This window comes from Arachis hypogaea, chromosome 13 (assembly GCF_003086295.3).
Source record: "Arachis hypogaea cultivar Tifrunner chromosome 13, arahy.Tifrunner.gnm2.J5K5, whole genome shotgun sequence".
Classification (NCBI taxonomy): domain Eukaryota; kingdom Viridiplantae; phylum Streptophyta; class Magnoliopsida; order Fabales; family Fabaceae; genus Arachis; species Arachis hypogaea.
The window spans coordinates 62,908,941-62,924,307 of NC_092048.1; the positions used below are offsets into that span (position 1 = coordinate 62,908,941).

At 38.0% G+C, this 15,367-nt stretch overlaps 1 non-coding gene across 1 annotated transcript; it reads right to left on the reverse strand.

Moving 5' to 3' along the window:
* Window positions 1-1,250: 1,250 nt before the first annotated feature.
* Window positions 1,251-1,358, reverse strand: LOC112739223 (small nucleolar RNA R71). Its single transcript, XR_003170160.1, has one exon. It is a non-coding gene; the product is annotated as a small nucleolar RNA R71 (small nucleolar RNA).
* Window positions 1,359-15,367: the final 14,009 nt, after the last annotated feature.

Genomic DNA, 15,367 nt, shown 5'->3' on the forward strand with positions numbered 1-15,367 from the left:
TTTACTAACAATTAATGTGATTGATTCAAAAATTTTAAAGTTTGTTACTTGCCTATGAAGAAAGGTTCAATCTTTAAATTTTAAATTCATATCTTTTAGTTTCTTGTTTGGCAAGTAATCAACTTTAATTTCTAAAATCATATCTTTTTAAATTTCTTTTTCAAATCTTTTTTCAAAATAAATTTCAATCACATCTTTTTCAAAATCAATTTCAAAATCTTTTCTAACTTCTCACCCTTTTAAATTTGATTTTTAAATCTTTTTCAATTAACCACTTGACTTTTTGGTTTATTTTTAAAAGTTTACTATTTCAATCATATCTTTTTCAAAATCACCTAACTACTTTTCTCTCTCTTGTTTTCGAAAATTACTAACCCCTTTTTCAAAATTTGTTTTAATTAACTAATTGTCTTAATTTTTAATTTAATTTTATTTCCCATCTTAAATTTCGAATTCTAATTAATAGTCAACATAAAAACAAAAAAAATATTTTTCATTTTATTTTTAATTTTTGAATTTTCCTCTCTCTCATCTCTTAATTATTTATTTATTTACTAACACTTCTCTTCTACTCAAAAATTCGAACCAACTCTTCTCCTCTGTGTTCGAATTCTTATCTTTTCTTTCTTCTATTCTTCTCTTCTTATACTCATATAAGGAATCTCTATACTGTGACATAGAGGATTCCATATTTTCTTTTCTGTTATCTTCCTTTTCATATGAGCAGGAACAAGGATAAGAACATTCTTGTTGAAGTTGATCCTGAACCTGAAAGGACTCTGAAGAGGAAGCTAAGGGAAGCTAAAGCATAACTCTCTAGAGAAAATCTGACAGAAATTTTTTAAAAAGAAGGAGACATGGCCGAACCCAACAACAATGCAAGGAAGATGCCTGGTGACTTCACTGCACCAAATTCCAACTTACATGGAAGAAGCATCTCAATCCCTGCCATTGGAGTAAACAATTTTGAGCTAAAGTCTCAATTAGTTTCTCTGATGCAACAGAATTGCAAGTTTCATGGACTTCCATCAGAAGATCCTTTTCAGTTCTTAATTGAATTCTTGCAGATCTATGATACTGTTAAGACCAATGGGGTTGATCCCGAGGTCTACAGGCTTATGCTTTTCCCATTTACTGTAAGAGATAGAGCTAGAACATGGTTGGACTCTCAACCTAAAGATAGCCTGAACTCTTGGGATAAGCTGGTCACGACTTTCTTAGCCAAGTTCTTTCCTCCTGAAAAGCTTAGCAAACTTAGAGTGGATGTTCAAATCTACAAACAGAAAGAAGGTGAATCCCTCTATGAAGCATGGGAAAGATACAAGCAACTGACCAAAAAGTGTCCTTCTGACATGCTTTCAGAATGGACCATCCTGGATATATTCTATGATGGTTTGTCTGAATTAGCTAAGATGTCATTGGACCATTCTACAGGTGGATCCATTCACCTAAAGAAAACGCCTGCAGAAGCTCAGGAACTCATTGACATGGTTGCAAAACCAGTTCATGTACACTTCTGAAAGGAATCCTGTGAGTAATGGGACGCCTCAGAGGATGGGAGTTCTTGAAATTGATACTATGAATGTCATATTGGCTCAGAATAAAATATTGACTCAGCAAGTTAGTATAATTTCTCAGAGTCTGAATGGATTGCAAGCTGCATCCAACAGTACTCAAGAGGCATCTTCTGAAGAAGAAGCTTATGATCATGAGAATCCTGCAATAGCAGAGGTGAATTACATGGGAGAACCTACGGAAATACCTATAATTCCTCATGGAGAAATCATCCAAATATCTCATGGAAGGATCAACAAAAGCCTCAACAAGGCTTTAATAATGGTGGAAGAAACAGGTTTAGCAATAGCAAGCCTTTTCCATCATCCTCTCAGCAACAGACAGAGAATTCTGACAGAGTCTATCTAGCTTAACAAATATAGTCTTTGATCTATCTAAGGCCACTCTAAGTTTCATGAATGAAACAAGGTCCTCCATTAGAAATCTGGAGGCACAAGTGGGCCAGCTGAGTAAAAGAGTCACTGAAACTCCTCCTAGTACTGTCCCAAGCAATACAAAAGAATCCAAAAAGAGAGTGCAAGGCCATAACCTTACTTCGTGTGGCTGAACCCAGAAAGGAGGAGAAGGACGTGAATCCTAGTGAGGAAGACCTCTTGGGACGTCCATTGACCTATAAGGAGTTTTCCTTTGAGGAACCAAAGGAATCTGAGGCTTATCTAGAGACCATAGAGATTTCATTGAACCTCCTTTTACCATTCATGAGCTCTGATGACTATTCTTCCCCTGAAGAGAATGAAGAGATTAGTGAAGAGCAGGTTGCTAATTATCTAGGAGCCATCATGAAGTTGAATGCCAGTTTATTTGGTAATGAGACTTAGGAAGATGAATCTCCCTTGCTCACCAATGAACTGAGTGCATTGATAAGGCAGACATTGCCTCAGAAGAAACCGAATCCCGAAAAGTTCTTCATACCTTGTACCATAGGCACTATGACCTTTGAGAAGGCTCTGTGTGACCTTGGGTCAGGGATAAACCTCATGCCATTCTCTGTAATAGAGAAACTGGGATTCTTTGAGGTACAAGCTGCAAGAATCTCACTAGAGATGGCAGACAAATCAATAAAACAGGCTTATGGACTAGTAGAGAACGTGTTAGTAAAGGTTGAAGGCCTTTATATCCCTGCTGATTTCATAATCCTAAACACTGGGAAGGATGAGGATGAATCCATCATCCTTGGAAGACCTTTCCTAGCCACAGCAAAAGCTATGCTTGATGTGGATAGAGGAGAGTTAGTCCTTCAACTGAATGAGGACAACCTTGTGTTTAAAATGCAAGGATCTCCTTCTGTAACCATAGAGAGGAAGCATGAAAAGCTTCTCTCACTGCAGAGTCAACCAAAGCCCCCACAGTCAAACTCTAAGTTTGGTATTGGGAGGCCACAACCAAACTCTAAGTTTGGTGTTGAACCCCCACATTCAAACTCTAAGTTTGGTGTTGGGAGGTCCCAACAATGCTCTGAATATCTGTGAGGCTCCATGAGAGGTCACTGTCAAGCTATTGACATTAAAGAAGCGCTTGTTGGGAGGCAACCCAATGTTATTTAACTATATCTATTTATTTTCCATTGCTATATTATGTTTTCTATAGGTTGATGATCATGTGAAGTCAGAAAAACTACTGAAAAATCAAAAACAGAATGAAAAATAGCATTAAAAATAGCTCACCCTGGAGGAGGAGCTTACTGGCGTTTAAACGCCAGTAAGAAGCATCAAACTGGCGTTTAACGCCAGAAAGAAGCATCAAGCTGGCGTTAAACGCCAGAAACAAGCACCAGAATGGCGTTTAACGCCAGAACAGAGCATGGAATTTGTGTTAAACGCCAGAAACAAGCAGCAAGCTGGCGTTTAACGCCAGACATGCACTCTAAGGGCGTTTTGCACGCCTAATTGGAGCAAGGATGCTAAGTCCTTGACCCCTCTGGATCTGTGAACCCCACAAGATCCCCACCTACCCCACCTCTTCTTCTCTCCTCTTCACACCTTTTCATACCTCTCTTCCCTAAATATCCTTCACAAATCACCTCCATACCTCTTCCCTAAATATCCTAAACCACTCACATCCATCCACTCTTCCCCATAAACCCCACCTACCTCCAAAATTCAAATTCTTTTCCCTCCTAAACCCAACCCTAATAGACGAAACCTACCCTCCACCCTACCCCTATATAAACCCCTCAACACTACTCTATTTCCACACATTACAACCACCACTTCTCCCCCTTGACCGAATACACTCTCTCCCTCCATCTCCTCCATTTTCTTCTTCTTCTACTACTTTCTTTCTTCTTTTGCTCAAGAAAGAGCAAACCTTTTAAGTTTGGTGTGGTAAAAGCATTGTTTTTTGTTTTTCCATAACCACTAATGGCACCTAAGGCCAGAGAAACCTCAAGAAAGAGGAAAGGGAAGGCAATTGCTTCTACCTCTAAGTCATGGAAGATGGAGAGATTCATCTCAAAGGTCCATCAAGACCACTTCTATGAAGTTGTGGCCAAGAAAAAGGTGATCCCTGAGGTCCTTTTTAAGCTCAAAAAGAGCGAATATCCGGAGATCCAAAAAGAGATTAGAAGAAGAGGATGGGAAGTTCTCTCTAATCCTATTCAACAAGTCGGGATCTTAATGGTTCAAGAGTTCTATGCAAACGCATGGATCACTAGGAACCATGATCAAGGTAGGAACCCGAATCCAAAGAATTGGCTTACAATGGTTCGGGGGAAATACTTAGATTTCAGTCTGGAAAATGTAAGGTTGGCGTTCAACTTGCCAATGATGCAAGAAAACGCACGCCCCTACACTAGAAGGGTCAACTTTGATCAAAGGTTGGACCAAGTCCTCATGGACACATGTGTGGAAGGAGCTCAATGGAAAGTTAACTCAAGAGACAAGCCGGTTCAATTAAGAAGACCGGACCTTAAGCCTGTAGCTAGATGATGGTTGGAGTTCATTCAACGCTCAATTATTCCTACTAGAAATCGGTCTGAAGTTACTATAGACCGGGCCATCATGATCCATAGTATCATGATTGGGGAGGAAGTGGAAGTTCATGAGATTATACCTCAAGAACTCTACAAGGTGGCTGACAAGTCCTCCACTTTGGCAAGGTTAACATTTCCTCACCTCATTTGTCACCTCTGCAATTCAGCTGGAATTGACATAGAGGAAGACATCCTCATTAAAGAGGACAAGCCCATCACTGAGAAAAGAATGGAGCAAACAAGAGATCATGGACCTCAACAAGAGCATGAGGAAATTCCTCACCATGAAATCCCTGAGATGCCTCAAGGGATGCACTTCCCTCCACAAAACTATTGGGAGCAAATCAACACGTCCCTAGGAGAATTAAGTTCCAACATGGGACAACTAAGGATGGAACACCAAGAGCACTCCATCATTCTCCATGAGATTAGAGAAGATCAAAGAGCTATGAGGGAGGAACAACAAAGACAAGGAAGAGACATAGAGGAGCTCAAGAGCACCATTGGTTCTTCAAGAAGAGGAAGACGCCACCCTCACTAAGGTGGACCCGTTCTTTAATCTCCTTATTCTTATTTTCCTGTTTTTCGGTTTTTGAGCCTTATGTTTTATTTATGTTTGTGTCTTTACTATATGATCATTAGTGTTTAAGTGTCTATGTCTTAAAGCTATGAATGTCCTATGAATCTATCTCCTCTCTTAAATGAAAAATATTTTAATTACAAAAGAACAAGAAGTACATGATTTTGAATTCATCCTTGAAATTAGTTTAATTATTTTGATGTGGTGACAATACTTTTTGTTTTTTGAATGAATGCTTGAACAGTGCATATGTCTTTTGAATTTGTTGTTTATGAATGTTAAAATTGTTGGCTCTTGAAGAATGATGAAAAAGGAGAAATATTATTTGATAATCTGAAAAATCATAAAATTGATTCTTGAAGCAAGAAAAAGCAGTGAATACAAAAGCTTGCGAAAAAAAAGAGAAAAGAAAATTGGCAAAAAAAATAAAAGAAAGAAAAAGAAAAAGCAAGCAGAAAAAGCCAAGAACTCTTTAAACCAAAATGTAATAGCAAAAAGCTAGTAACCCTTTAAACCAAAAGGCAAGGGTAATAAAAAGGATCCAAGGTTTTGAGCATCAGTGGATAGGAGGGCCCAAAGGAATAAAATCCTGGCCTAAGCGGCTAAACCAAGCTGTCCCTAACCATGTGCTTGTGGCGTGAAGATGTCAAGCCAAAAACTTGAGACTGAGCGGTTAAAGTCAAGGTCCAAAGCAAAAAAAGAGTGTGCTTAAGAACCCCTGGACACCTCTGACTGGGGACTCTAGCAAAGCTGAGTCACAATCTGAAGAGGTTCACCCAGTTATGTGTCTGTGGCATTTATGTATCCGGTGGTAATACTGGAAAACAAAGTGCTTAGGGCCACGGCCAAGACTCATAAAGTAGCTGTGTTCAAGAATCAACATACTGAACTAGGAGAATCAATAACACTATTTGAATTCTGAGTTCCTATAGATGCCAATCATTCTGAACTTCAAGGGATAAAGTGAGATGCCAAAACTGTTCAGAGGCAAAAAGCTACTAGTCCTGCTCATCTGATTGGAGCTAAGTTTTATTGATATTTTAGAATTTATAGTATATTCTCTTCTTTTTATTCTATTTGATTTTCAGTTGCTTGGGGACAAGCAACAATTTAAGTTTGGTGTTGTGATGAGCGGATAATTTATACGCTTTTTAGCATTATTTTTACATAGTTTTTAGTATGATTTAGTTTGTTTTTAATATATTTTTATTAGTTTTTAAATAAAAATCATATTTCTGGACTTTACTATGAGTTTGTGTGATTTTCTGTGATTTCAGGTATTTTCTGGCTGAAATTGAGGGACTTGAGCAAAATTCAGATTCAGAGGCTAAAGAAGGACTGCAGATGCTGTTGGATTCTGACCTCCCTTCACTCAAAGTAGATTTTCTGGAGCTACATAAGTCCAAATGGCACTCTCTCAAATGCGTTGGAAAGTAGACATCCAGGGCTTTCCAGAAATATATAGTAGTCCATACTTTGCCCGAGTTTAGATGACACAAACTGGCGTTCAACGCCAGCTTTCTGCCCTATTCTGGAGTTAAACGCCATAAACAGGTTACAAAGCAGAGTTAAATGCCAGAAATAGGTTACAAACTGGCGTTTAACTCCACGGAAGACCTCTACACGTGAAAGCTTCAATGCTCAGCCCAAGCACACACCAAGTGGGCCCGGAAGTGGATTTCTGCATCATTTACTTATTTCTGTAACCCTAGTAACTAGTTTAGTATAAATAGAACTTTTTACTATTGTGTTAAATATCTTTGGATCATTTTCGAGATCATCTTTTGATCATTTTAGATCTCTAAGACCTCCATGGGAGGCTGGCCACTCGGCCATGTCTACCCTATTTTCACTTATGTATTTTCAACGGTAGAGTTTCTACACACCATAGATTAAGGTGTGGAGCTCTGCTGTTCCTCATGAATTAATGCAAAGTACTATTGTTTTTCTATTCAATTCAAGCCTATTTCTTCTCTAAGATATTCATTCGCACACAAGAACATGATGAATGTGATGATTATGTGACGCTCATCACCATTCTCACTTATGAACGCATGCCTGACAAACACTTCCGTTCTACATGTAAACAAGCTTGAATGCATATCTCTTAGCCTCCTGATCTTCAATCAGAGTCTTCGTGGTATAGGCTAGAATTATTGGCGGCCATTCTTGAGTTCCGGAAAGTCTAAACCTTGTCTGTGGTATTCCAAGTAGGATCTGGGAAGGGATGGCTGTGACGAGCTTCAAACTCGCGAGTGCTGGACGTAGTGACAGATGCAAAAGGATTACTGAATCCTATTCTAGCATGATCGAGAACTGACTGATGATTAGCCGTGCGGTGACAGCTCATTTTGGACCATTTTCACTGAGAGGATAGGATGTAGCCATTGACAACGGTGATGCCCAACATACAGCTTGCCATGGAAAGGAGTATGAAGGATTGGATGAAGACAGTAGGAAAGCAGAGGTTCAGAAGGAACAAAAGCATCTCCATACACTTATCTGAAATTCTCACCAATGAATTACATAAGTATTTCTATCCTATTTTATATTTTAATTATTAAAACTCTATAACCATTTGAATCCGCTTGGCTGAGATTTACAAGGTGACCATAGCTTGCTTCAAGCCGACAATCTCCGTGGGATCGACCCTTACTCACGTAAGGTTTATTACTTGGATGACCCAGTGCACTTGCTGGTTAGTTGTACGAAGTTGTGACAAAGAATTAAGATTATGAATGTACGTATTAAGTTTTTAGCGCTGTTACCAAGGAATGAACGATCACGATTTCGTGCACCACTCCTTCTAGTACTCTCCCAAGCAATACAGAAGAAAATCCCAAGAGAGAGTGCAATGCCGTAACCATGACCAACATGGCAGAACCTGGAGAGAGTGAGGAGGACGTGAGTCCTAGTGAGAAAAGCCTCATGGGACGTCCTTTGTATAGAAACGAGTTTTCCTTTGAGGAACCAAAGGAATCTGAGGCTCATACAGAGACCATAGAGATTCCATTGAACTTCCTTCTGCCATTCATGAGCTCTGATGAATATTCTTCCTCTGAAGAGGATGAAGACATCACTGAAGATCAACTTGCTAAATATCCAGGAGCAATCATGAAGCTGAATGCCAAGTTATTTGGTAATGAGACTTGGGAGGATGAACTCGCCTTGTTCACCAATGAACTAAGTGCATTAATGAGGCAAACATTACCTCAGAAGAAACCGGATCCCAGAAAGTTCTTCATACCTTGTACCATAGGCACCATGACCTTTGAGAAGGCTCTGTGTGACCTGGGGTCAGGGATAAACCTCATGTCACTCTCTGTAATGGAGAAACTGGGAATTTTTGAGGTACAAGCTGCAAGAATCTCACTAGAGATGGCAGACAAATCAATGAAACAGGCTTGTGGACTAGTAGAGGACGTGCTAGTAAAGGTTGAAGGCCTTTACATCCCTACTGACTTTATAATCCTAGACACTGGGAAGGATGAGGATGAATCCATCATCCTTGGCAGACCCTTCCTAGCCACAACAAAAGCTGTGATTGATGTTGACAGAGGAAAGTTGGTCCTTCAGTTGAATGAGGACTACCTTGTATTCAAGAGTCAAGGTTCTCCTTCTGTAACCATGGAGAGGAAGCATGAAAAGCTTCTCTCAATACAGAGTCAAACAAAGCCCCCACATTCAAACTCTAAGTTTGGTGTTGAGAGGCCCCAACCCTGCTCTGATTATCTGTGAGGCTTCATGAGAGCTCACTGTCAAGCTATTGACATTAAAGAAGCGCTTATTGGGAGGCAACCCAATGTTATTTAATTATATCTATTTATTTTCCATTGTTATTTTATGTTTTCTGTAGGTTGATGATCATATGAAGTCACAAAAACAGCTGAAAAATCAAAATAGAATGAAAAATAGCATTAAAAATAGCACACCCTGGAGGATAAGCTTACTGGTATTTAAACGCCAGTAAGAAGCATCAGACTAGCGTTTAACACCAGAAAGAAGCATCAAGCTGGCGTTAAACGCCAGAAATAGGCTGTAAGTTGGCATTTAACGCCAAAAACAAGCAGCAGTCTGGCGTTAGATGCCAGGATTGCACTCTAAGGGCGTTTACACGCCTAAATGGAGCAGGGATGCTAAGTCCTTGACCCCTCAGGATCTGTGGACCCCACAGGATCTCCACCTACCACATATCTCTCTCTCTCTTCTTCACACCTTTTTATAACACTCTTTCCCAAATACCCTTCACCAATCACCTCATTCACTCTCCCCCAAAATCCTCACTGAAGAACGAAACTCTTGCGCGATCTAGAATTTTCACAAATAAGTTCCTGTTGTTAGTATAGCTTCTAGACCAACAAAAATTATTTTCTTACAAACGTTTGGTTGTCACAAGTAACAAACCCCTTTGAAATTGGTAACCGAAGTATTTAACCTCGGGTCATCTTCTCAGAGAATTGCAGGGAGGTGTTCTTATTATTGGTTATAAGTCTTGTAAATTGGGGGGTTTTGAAAGTAAGGAACAGGTAATTTAAATGACAAGTAAAATAAATTAACAATAATAAAATCACTTGGCAAGGTATGAAAATTCGGAAGTCCTATCCTAGTTATCCTTATGAGAATTGAGTTTAATCCCACTTAGTTAACCTTTACGAAAGCAAGGGAAAGTCAAGTGGACTAATTAGTTAGATCCCCAAGTCCTAGCCAACTCCTAAGGAAAGACTAGAGTTAGTGGAATTCAATTCAATTAGCAAACATAACAATTAAAAATCACGATAAGTTTGATAACTCAAGAGCCTCCAGTTAATCAATTAAAGCCAATAATATAAAAAGCTAAATAAGAATCATAAATCTGAAATACTTCAATTTATTAAATAAAAGAGAATTAATCTTAAACATAAAGAGTTCATAAGCCAATTTGGCAACATAAGTAATTAAATAAAAGCATTAAAGTATCTGAAGGTAAAAGAGAAATATAAAGTAAAAGGAATATTGAACCTGAGAGGAAGTTGAAATAATAAGTTGAAATAATAAGAAATCCTAATTCCTTTAAGAGGAATCCTAATCCTAAAACCTAAGAGAGAGGAGAAACCTCTCTCTCTAAAAACTACATCTAAATCCTAAAATTGTGTATTATGAATTGATGATTATGAATAAATGGATTCCCCCACTTTATAGCCTTTAATCTGTGTTTTCTGGGCTAAAAACTGGGTCGAAAACAGCCCAAAAATCGCTGGAGAAAAAATCTGACACGCTGATTTTCGTCACTGCGACGCGTCCGTATGGAGCTCGCATTCGCATTGCCTAGCGTCAGGGAAACTATGACATATTATACATTAACTCGAAGTCCCGGATGTTAGCTTTCCAACGCAACTGGAACTGCGTCGTTTGGACCTCTGTAGCTCAAGTTATGACCGTTTTAGTGCAAGAGGGTCAGGCTGACAGCTTTGCAGTTCCTTCAACTTCTTGTATTCCTTCCACTTTTGCATGGTTTCTTTCCATCCTCCAAGCCATTCCTGCCCTGTAATCTCTGAAAATACTTAACACACATATCAAGGTATCTAATGATAATAAGAGAAGATTAATATTTGGTAATTTAAAGTCAAAGAAGCATGTTTTCAATCATAGCACAAAATCAGGAAGGAAAATGCAAAACATGCAATTAGTATGGATAAGCGTGCAAAGACTTGATAAAAACCACTCAATTGAGCACAAGATAAACCATAAAATAGTGGTTTATCAACCTCCCCACACTTAAACATTAGCATGTCCTCATGCTAAGGTCAAGAGAAGCTATAAAGGAGTGAAGAGGAATGGTAAAATGTATGAAATGCAACCTATCTATATGAATGCAACTACATGCAAAATGTTTTTATCTACTTGGTTTAAAAGTAAATAAATTCTCCAAGAATAAATATGAACTGGATTTCACTAATTCAAATTACAAAATATAGTACAAGTGAACTTGCAAAAGAAAATAGCTCATGAAAGCCGGGAACAAAGAATTGAGCATCGAACCCTCACTGGAAGTGTATACACTCTAATCACTCATGTGTTTAAGGTTCGACTCTCTCAATTCTCTACTATCCTTGCTTTCTAAGGCTTGCTTTTCTTCTACGAGTCAACAAAAATTTAATGCATAAATACACATATCAAGAGGTCTTTTAAGGATTGTAATGGGGTTAGGGTCAAGGTAGGATTGTATTTGGCCAAGTGGACTAAAATCTGAATCCTTAATTAACTTAAACTTTCCACCTAACTTAGACAATCTATGTAATCATAATACAACATCTAACTATCCATTAACCATATTTTCCACATATTCATGCATTCTAATTTCAAGTACAGTACATATGCATTGCTTTCACTTACTTTGGGGCATTTTGTCCCCTTTTTGCTTAATTGCTCTTTTTTTTGTATATATATATATATATATATATGTATTTTTTTTCTTTTCTTTTATTTCTCTCAATGCATATGATTAAATTATTGGATGCATGAATCATGTCCTAAACATTTCTTTCACATTTTCAAAAAATTCTAACATACTCAATTCTCAAACCAAATGTTTCCAAATTCAACTTCCCCACACTCAATTCATGAGCACTCTCACTAGTCTAAGCTAACCAAGGATTCAAATTAAGGACATTATTGTTTTCCGCTTAGAGTTAATGATGTGCTAAAGTAAAGAACAAAGGGGTATAATAGGCTCAACATTGGTTTGCAAAGAATAATGAAAGGGTAAGGCCATATGGGTATGTAAGCTCAGTGAAACAAAGGCCTCAATCATGTAAGTATATGCATACATCAAATAATGGAAATATAGAATTAAGCAAGACAAAGATCACAATTTTAGAGAGAACAACACACACCAAAAATAAAATTTTGGTTGATAAAATGCAATCAATCAAATAGGCTCAAAATCTCACAGGTTTTGTGTGTTCAAGCTCTAAACCATGTTCCAGTATAATATTTCTTCAAACAAGTTTAACATTAAATTTTATTCAAATTAGTGAAATGCTCTAAAAGGTTTCTTGAAAAAGAAAATATTACTTCAACCAAGTGGTAAAATATGCACAAAATCAAATAATCATGCAATCAAACATGTGAATGCAATAACTAACAAGGAAAATAAACCATTGGTGTTGAGATAGAAGAGTAACTAACCCATGGAGATCGGTATCGACCTCCCCACACTTAAAGATTGCACCGTCCTCGGTGTATGCTAAGATGTACAAGTGGACGGGTTGCTTCAACTGATACTTTTCTCCAAAGATTGTGCAGGTGGACTTGTTTGTCTTCCCATTAAGAAGCTTCTCCTCTCCCTTTGTGGTGTCCATCCTGAAAGAAGAGGGAAAAGAAGAAAAGTAACCCAAAATAATGATAGAAAATAAATAAAATATGGGTGTTAATGCCAGATAATAAGGGTCTCAATTACATGATAGCTACAACATGCAAGTGAGAGAATAGTAGAAGTACATGGCAAATCAAGAGTGCAAAAATTTGCAACAATAGGGAAGAGAGTGGGTAAGGAAAGATAATATAAATTCATGTCAATGCAAAAATAATACAGGTATAAAAGATTGGCATTGATTTAAGTAATATTACCTAACCAGAATAACACAAGTCACTAAGCACCCAAAATAATTCAAGAGAAGATGCAACAGTTAAATAAGAAAATTTTAACACCAAAGGAAAAATAATGAATTTAGAAAAGAAACAAAAATATGCACAAAATTAAGATGCAATGAATGAAATATGCAAATAAATTAAGTAAAATAAAATGAAAGATAAGAAGAATGAGAAGGGAAAGAACGGAAGAAGAAGTAAGTAAGAAAGGAGGGAAGAAAAATTAGGATTGGGGAAGAAAAGATAAGATAATTAGCACTGATCTAGTTAAGCTGTGCGTCGCATGTGACGCGGACGCGTTGGTCACGCGGACGCGTGAGTTGCGATATTTTCAAGTGACGTGGATGCGTCGACCACGCAGACGCATGACTTGATTTGTGCTAGTGGCGCGAGAGCAGCCTCGCGTTCGCGCAACTCTCTGTCTCAAACGCATATTACCAAAATTCAGGGTGACGCGTGCGCGTGGGTGACGTGCACGTGTGAATGGCTTTTCTTTTAAAAATGACGCAGACGCGTGGTAGGGCTTGTGCTTCTAGCATGGTTCCAGCCCTACACCATCATAACTTACTGCCATACACCCTTTTTACGGTGACATTTTGAAGAACAAAACTCTCGCGCGATCTAGAATTTTCACAAATAAGTTCCCGTTGTAAATATAGCTTCTAGACCGACAAGAATTCCTTTCTTACAAATGTTTGGTTGTCACAAGTAACAAACCCCTTTGAAATTGGTAACTGAAGTATTTAACCTCGAGTCGTCTTCTCAAGGAATTGCAGGGAGGTGTTCTTATTATTGGTTATGAGTCTTGTAAATTGGGGGTTTTGAAAGTAAGGAACAGGTAATTTAAATGACAAGTAAAATAAATTAATAATAATAAAATCTCTTGGCAAGGTATGAAAATTCAGAAGTCCTATCCTAGTTATCCGTATGAGAATTGAGTTTAATCCCACTTAGTTAACCTTTACGAAAGTAAGGGAAAGTCAAGTAGACTAATTAGTTAGATCCCCAAGTCCTAGCCAACTCCTAAGGAAAGACTAGAGTTAGTGGAATTCAATTCAATTAGCAAACATAACAATTAACAATCACGATAAGTTTGATAACTCAAGAGCCTCCAGTTAATCAATTAAAGCCAAGAATATAAAAAGCTAAATAAGAATCATAAATCTGAAATACTTCAATTTATTAAATAAAAGAGAATCAATCTTAAACATAAAGAGTTCATAAGCCAATTTGGCAACATAAGTAATTAAATAAAAGCATTAAAGTATCTGAAGGTAAAAGAGAAATATAAAGTAAAAGGAATATTGAACCTGAGAGGAAGTTGAAATAATAAGTTGAAATAATAAGAAATCCTAATTCCTTTAAGAGGAATCCTAATCCTAAAACCTAAGAGAGAGGAGAGAACCTCTCTCTCTAAAAACTACATCTAAATCCTAAAATTGTGTATTATGAGTTGATGATTATGAATGAATGGATTCCTCCACTTTATAGCCTTTAATCTGTGTTTTCTGGGCTAAAAACTGGGTCGAAAACAGCCCAGAAATCGCTGGAGAAGAAATCTGCCACGCTGATTTTCGTCACTGCGACGCGTCCGCGTGGAGTGCGCGTTCGCGTCGTCTAGCGTCAAGGAAACTATGGCATTTTATATATCTAATCGAAGCCCCGGACGTTAGCTTTCCAACGCAATTAGAACCGCGTCGTTTTGACCTCTGTAGCTCAAGTTATGACCGTTTTTGTGCAAGAGGGTCAGGCTGACAGCTTTGCAGTTCCTTCAACTTCTTGTATTCCTTCCACTTTTGCATGCTTCCTTTCCATCCTCCAAGCCATTCCTGCCCTGTAATCTCTGAAAACACTTAACACACATATCAAGGCATCTAATGGTAATAAGAGAGGATTGATATTTGGTAATTTAAAGGCAAAGAAGCATGTTTTCAATCATAGCACAAAATCAGGAAGGAAAATGTAAAACATGCAATTAGTATGAATAAGCGTGCAAAGACTTGATAAAAACCACTCAATTGAGCACAAGATAAACCATAAAATAGTGGTTTATCACCTACCTACCTCCAAAATCAAAATCCTTTCCCTCCCAAACCTAACTCTAATAGACAAAACCTAACCCTCCCCCCACCCCTATATAAACCACTCACCACTCCTTCATTTTCACACATTACAACCACTACTTCTACCCCTAGGCCGAATCACATATCTCCCTCCATCTCCTCCATTTTCTTCTTCTTTTGCTCGAGGATGAGCAAACCTTTTAAGTTTGGTGTGGTAAAAGTATTGCTTTTTGTTTTTTCATAACCATTTATGGCACCTAAGGCCTGAGAAACCTCTAGAAAGAGGAAAAGGAAGGCAATTGCTTCCACCTCCGAGTCATGAGAGATGGTGAGATTCATCTCAAAGGTCCATCAAGACCACTTCTATGATGTTGTGGCCAAGAAGAAGGTGATCCCTGAGGTCCCTTTCAAGCTCAAAAGGAGTGAGTATCCGGAGATCCGACATGAGATTAGAAGAAGAGGATGGGAAGTTCTCTCCAATCCTATTCAACAAGTCAGGATCTTAGTGGTTCAAGAGTTCTATGCAAATGCATGGATCACTAGAAACCA